This window comes from Amphiprion ocellaris, chromosome 8 (genome assembly GCF_022539595.1).
Source record: "Amphiprion ocellaris isolate individual 3 ecotype Okinawa chromosome 8, ASM2253959v1, whole genome shotgun sequence".
Classification (NCBI taxonomy): Eukaryota; Metazoa; Chordata; class Actinopteri; family Pomacentridae; genus Amphiprion; species Amphiprion ocellaris.
In genome coordinates, this window is record NC_072773.1 from 30,268,802 (window position 1) to 30,275,701 (window position 6,900).

At 35.9% G+C, this 6,900-nt stretch overlaps 1 long non-coding RNA gene across 1 annotated transcript; it reads left to right on the forward strand.

Moving 5' to 3' along the window:
- The first annotated feature begins 2,390 nt into the window (after window positions 1-2,390).
- Window positions 2,391-3,745, forward strand: LOC129349499 (uncharacterized). The gene is made up of 3 exons (XR_008602528.1): window positions 2,391-2,651; window positions 2,742-2,820; window positions 2,936-3,745. It is a non-coding gene; the product is annotated as an uncharacterized LOC129349499 (long non-coding RNA).
- The last annotated feature ends 3,155 nt before the right edge of the window (window positions 3,746-6,900 follow it).

Below are 6,900 nucleotides of genomic sequence, written 5' to 3' on the forward strand. Positions count from 1 at the left end.
GTCACTTGCTATGTAAGACACGCTCCCCTCCATTCTCCCCCTGCTCCTCTCTCTCCCTTGGCGGTTGCTCTGCCAGATAGAGGAACAATGTAGTCTTTCTTACCTGTCGGAGGGTGTACATTCCATCTCTGCTAAACTAAGTCTCAATCCTGCCTCCAACCCAGCCCTGCTTGAACAGGGCCCTCTCTGCAGCGCCGGCTCTGACTCCAGGTACTCCACATCACACTCCTCATACCTTTCACCTGGGAGGATTTGAGAGGACATTGTTCTTGTACGTTTTGGCCCGGACAGAGACAACCATACGGCTAGTTTTCACTCACTTTTAGCTTGTTTGAAATGCTCCTTTTATGTGTATTGTCATTATACAATTAGAATCAAAACTGCTTACAGTGTTTTTTGGATTTGTAAACATCTACCTACTTCACTGTGGACTGACAGAAAAATTGCCGTGGTGTTTGCCAGACTGTTGGTTTGTGGTTTGTCATGTGGGCAAAAGGGAAATTTGGAGGTTGGAGTGCAAGTGTGCTATTAAGGATACAAGAGTGCAAAAAATTGTGGTGTGGGTGCTTTACAGGAAGATTGCGTTTGTCTGCACAGAGCCATCCCATTTATGCCGGTGGCTGTAAGTGCTGCTGAACACAGAGAGACACACAGTTGAATGAGACATAGAGCAGGAGGCCTCATGTGTTTTACTTACTTCTTGTGATCTGTTAAAAGTAACAGCACAACAACAGCACTCAGAAACTTCTTGTTCTCACCTCCAGGACCGTGCTTCACATCTTAAGAGTGTGATTTTTTTACTCATCACCTGTTGAAGACACAGAGAATGTTGCTCAGGTATGTTCATTCATATTTTCTTTTTTACTGATTTGTCATATCTCGCTGTTTTTATTCCAAAGCTATGCTGAGATGTTCCCACTTGAATTATTTATTGTATTATAGTGAAGTAAATGTAACACTTTACATAAAGACTTTACACGTCATCATGTAACACAATGAAGCTATAGAACAGTGTGATTTAATAATAATGCAGATTTCCATTACATTACAAGAAATATATTTAAATATATTTACATATTTTCTTTATTTGAACTTAAACTTTGCTGGATCAATTTTGAAAAAGTTTGAATGAAGTTCTTACAGTTGAATTTGAATTTCTTACAGTAAAAGAAAAAGCTTTAGGAAACTCACCACTGCAATACTGGTGATAGTAGAATATAAAAGTTATAAATCCATGTCTCAGAACATTTATGGATTACAAAATAACTAACATGTGGCGATGGCAAACAGCCGTATACAAACAGGTTTCACTGAAATAATAACTAACAAAACATTAAATATACAGGATTGTTTTGAAGCTCAGAAAAAAGACATTAGACGTGTGATTTTAAATGAAAAATAACAACTAAAAAAACACATTTGGTTAAGGAGGATGTTGATCATGGATATTTCCATCACCAACAGGAAAGAATTAGCACAAAACATGTCTTATACTGGGATACACCACATTTTCAACTTTTTTTTTTTTCAGATCTAGATCAGCTTAATTGATCCACACCATTGAAGCCTCTTCTAAGGCTACACCCAGAGATAAACTGTCATCTATGGTTCCTCGGTCTCACACAGGCTGTTGTTTGCTCCTGTTTTTTTACTTTTAAGCATTTCTAACTTCAAAGTTACAGTCAGCCACACCCTGACTACTCTCAGGCTGTTTCATACAAAATATTATCTGTATTATTGCTAGTAGATGCCGCTTAATGGCATCACTTATTGCATGTATTGATGGAAAGTGTTCTGCTTTTTCAAATATATATATTAAAACAATACAGTCTTAAGAGTGTCATTCAAACTTGAAAAGTGACATTTATTTTGAAAGGCTACAATTGAACAATTGTTATTTGTCCACAAAACAAAGCAGTTTTAAACCATCCATTCCAATAAGAATACTTCTACTGTTATTTGTTATTTATTCATTTCTTTACCAGGGACACGGCATACATAAAGAGAAGCAGTGCATCAGATGTTTGCTCCCTGGTTCAGGTTTTAAATTCGGCTTTAAATAACATGACAAATAAATTGCTGCAACTGATTCAAGTAGACAATTAAAACAAAATCTAAACAGCAGGAGAGCAAATGCATACAGTGCATGATTATGTGCATGGTCCGGAGTGTGTTTATGTTGGTCAGTGTACATGCATGTACACATACATGTGTGTGAAAAGTGAATATGACCTGAGTGTGTTTAATTCATAGAGATGTCACCATATTGTACTGAAAAATTTTGAAATACAGGTAGCATATAGCAAGACTACAATGTTGTCTAGTTTAGTTAAAAGAGCTAAAAAAAATATTGGCAATATGTAAGCTGGACACCAAAATCTCCAACGCAGCCATCAGGCCCCAGTGTGTCTTGTAGAGCATGCTGTTTTCCCGCAGATTGTCTTATCAGGGGTTGGCAAAGCTGCACCCTGGTATAGCTCATGGGAGGAGTCACCTCAACCGAACTGAACCCTTTATGAGTTCCAAAAGAACCTTCTCAACATCCAGTCATTTATTTAGCACCAGCAGGTCTTTGGATATGTAATGTACTAAAAGGAATTTGTGTCGGAAGGCGTGGTGTGACTTAACGGTTCGCTTATACATGACTAAATGTGTGTTGCTGGTTTTTTTTTTTATTTCTGTTCTGTTACAGTTCAGAAGCTGGTTGGTGATAGTAACATGTTGCTTTGTGTGCCCACCAGGTTGATTTTTTGCAGCAAAAGCCTCTCCTGAATGTGTTCAACAGCCAACTATGTTCTCCCTCTGAGGAGAACCTGTGAGGTAGGTCCATCTGTGAAGTGGAAAGCTCAGTACGAAGTTGAGCCTGTAATAGAATCATGAATGTTTTCTGTTGTTTTTTAGTATAATATCCAATCATTTGTTGTCCCAATACAAGGCAGCAGCTACGCCAGGCAGGCTGTGTGGAGGAGTGTCCATGCAAACTAATTTCCCTGGAGTCAGGTCTCATGGAGCTCCTCAGGACACGGAGATGGATGTGGCCTGGCAGGAGCTGATGGCCATCACAGAGTTGCAGGTAACTATAGCAGTTGATACACTAGGTGCACTTCATAGAGTTTCTATTTTTTTTGCTGCAAAATGTTACATTACTGATCTCAGCTACAAATGTATATGCCTTATCGCCACACTGCATGCCTTACTATCATGGAGGTGCATGTTCAAATTTTTTTTTTCAACAAATGCATGGGTCAATATATAATTGGGGGACTTTTGAAGTCCATGGGATATAATTTGCAAACATTTTTATGAAAAGTAAAAAAATATATAATTTTTTTATGTTCATTATGATCATGTCTTTACAAATTCCATAATTATTTAATATGGAAACAATCAATTATTAATAAAAAATAACTGGATATCACTAAATTGTTAACTAAATAACCATCCAATCTTAATAACAACCACCTTCAAATTAGCTAAACAATAATAAAATAAGCTTATTCAAAAATAGTTTTGATTGTGTTCTTTTTATTAAGTTGAGATAATCATGACAGATATTTTTTTGAAAATATATCAAATTTTATATGGAATATAACAAATTGTATTTGTGTCCAAGTAATCACTTTCATTTAAGTTACCCATTACAAAAACACCTCTCAAGGAAGTGTGTTAATTCCAGATCACATGACCTGCTCCACATGATGTCATTTCCTCCTGAAGAAAAGACTGGCCAGACTCCAAGGCTTTCTGAGTTATTTAATATAAAATAGTGTGAGAGTCAAGTGTGGATTTATGGCATGTCAACAGGTTTACTACAATATCTTTAGAAATAACTTTCAATTTCAATTTTACTCACTTGTATATATAATATTTAGAAGAATCTTTCTGTAAAAATGCCATGTGGTGTTTGGTTGATTTTAGGCCTGAAAACAGCAAAAATGTCAACTATGATACAAAAAGTCCCACAATTATATATTGACCTGCACAGTAAATCTTGGAAATATTGACGTTATAAAATTGTGAAAAATCTGTTTTATTCTCTATAAGGTCGTGGGTTTCTGAAGTCGACCCCTGGGCAGGTCGCTAGTCTATCACTGGGTCAGTGCAGACAAACAAACACATTTATACCTACAAACAATTAAGAAACTCCAATTAACCTCAGCATGTTTGTGGACTGTGGGAGGAAACCAGAGCTAATTACTTTACTGTAGATCTGTTGCTTCCACCAGACAAGACCGAATAAGAGCAAAATAACTTGTTGGTTTTAAGATGAGCTCAATTTATATTCATATTTTTACAGTAAAAAAGTCATATGATGCAACATTTCTGCCTCATAATCGTAAGATATTTAGTTGAAATTACTTTTTTTTTTCTTGGCTTTATAGGCTTCAACTGATATCAGATTTTGGAATTTTATTCATCCATTTTCCTTGATTGATCAATTGGTACTTAGATCAAATCGGACTTTTAAAAATTTTTCTGTACTTTATTTAGTCTTCTTGAATCACTGTGACCTCTCCTCAGCTTTTGAAATTTTGAGGATCACTTTCACCTGTTCATTATCATAGATTTGCTTCCCTTTAATCTTCTGCTTCTCCCTTCCTCTAACATTGTTCCAGAGGTGATTAATAGAGCTCTTGGCCGAGCTGCACAGTTCATCGTCTGGTGTTGTTTTTCACCTTTATTGATCCGAGGGAGATTCACTGAGCAGTGTTCTCTATTTTAAGCAGGTCCTTGTCTCTACAATCCCACTCTGGCCTGCAGTTCCACTTCAACACAGCCAGATGCAACAACAATCTGCCACCGTTCACCTCTGAGAAACTCCAGGAGAAGTTGTGCAGGAGTACAAGCAGATGTTAGAGGAGACTGGAGTTTAGTGTTCAGTTTCCCATCTGGTCCTGGGGTTTAAACACTCCACCTATAGCTTTCAGTAGGAAACCATCTGGAGCTGAAGATACTTTAATGGTAATTTAATAAAGAAAAAGTGCAATAATTCAGGACAGAAGACTAAAAGTTGGTATATTTCTAAAAGTGTATTTGAGCCCACAGTGTTTGTGTGATTGTAACGCTTCCATCATCAAACACGGTCATTAGTTTGATTTGGGTCATTTCTCAGACCGCTGCACCACCAAACAACCATCTGGTACGTTAACAACAGTCATTAAAGGGGCGATAATAATCAAACTAAAGTCACAGTCAATCAGTCTGAGCCGTGAACTCACCTGTAAGAGAAGAGCGGCTGCATGGAGGGTTTCCTTTGAGCACAGCTTTTACTTTTACTCCATCTGTTTCAAATGTGAGGATCCGGTCCTGTCTTTTAATGACAGGATCCAAATTCTTGCATCCTACTATGTGATGTTAAGCTCAGAGCTTTAACTGATCTACGACCAGTGACACTAGAAACAGACAGATGTACTGTATGTACCAGGTAGACAATATGAAGCAGCTTGTGTGATTTTCATGTGAAGAAATCTGACATGGCTCAAAAAAAGGAAGTCAAATTAACCCTCTTGTCATCCTGCAGGTCAAATTAACCCGTTTTAAAGTTTGAAAATGTGGGAAAAAAAAAAATATTTTCACAGTGAAACTTCTGATGTCCACATTTTCAACATTTTTGGGAAATCTTTGAACATTTTTTGGTGGAAAAAAATGTTAAAAATGTTTCTTAAGAACATTCACATAAAAATCTACCAAAATTAAGCGTAATTTGCTGGATTTTGGTAGATTTTTATATGAATGTTCTTAAAGAAAATATTAGAAGTTTTACTGATATATATGTAATCACTTTAGATATTTTTAGGATTTTTTGGAAGATTTTTGCTCATTTTTTGAAAATATTTTCTTGACAAATTTGGAGGATTTTTTTAAAAAATAAAACTTTTAAGGGAAACTTTTAAGGAATTATTGGAATTTTCTTCCTGAAGGTTTTGCAAATTTTCAGAAACTGGGGGAATTTTTTTGCTGAATTTTTGGATTTTTTTCAGACAAGGAAACAGTATTTTTTGGTGCCCGTAAACGAGGACAACAGGAGGGTTAAGAACGGCTTATAGAATAATAAACTCAACAATAATGAACTCAGAGTTTTTCTTTTTCTCTACAAGACATTAAGAGGAGCTGAAATTTGTTTCAGAACTCCGAAACTCAAAGATTGTGATTTGTTTCTCAATGTATTAAAATGACTGTACATGGTATTTATCATGGTAATGTTGACACAACAATGAAAAACACACAATAACTGCATTTATACACCTAAATAATAAACATAAAGAAATAATCTCACTCTGATACACAACAATTAAAGAAATTGTTGGAGATCATTGCCTTTATTCTGTGTGACCGTTCTAAAAGATACAGCCTTACTAGTTAAATATCAAGGTAAGCATTTTCTTCGCTGCAGGCCTTTATAAATTTGACACATTCAGGTTGAAAATTGGAATGAAAACTCTCTTGACTCTCCCTGGAGTTTCATTATTCAGCTGCAATCAGCAGAAGACCATGTAGGCCCCCACCAAGCTTCTATAAACTGGATCTGTCGGCTCAGAAAGAACCTTAATACAATCTGTTGTTCATATTTTCTGAACTGAAGTAAAGTTGAGATTAAAAATGTCTTTGATAAAAATGCATTATGCTTCTATTAAATGGTAAAGCAGCTTTTACTTTACTGAAAAGGAAGCTTAACAGAATTACCTCCGAGTCATAATGCAGTTCTTTAAAGTATTGAATCTACAGTCATGGATAAAAATGATCAGACCACGCTTGTTTTCTTCAAGTTCTTGTTCATTTTAATGCTTGGTGCCACTAAAGGTACATTTGTTTGGATAAATATAATGATAACAATAAAAATAGCTGATAAGAGTCTAATTTCAGAGCTGATATCAGACATTTTTCATGGTTTTCTAGATA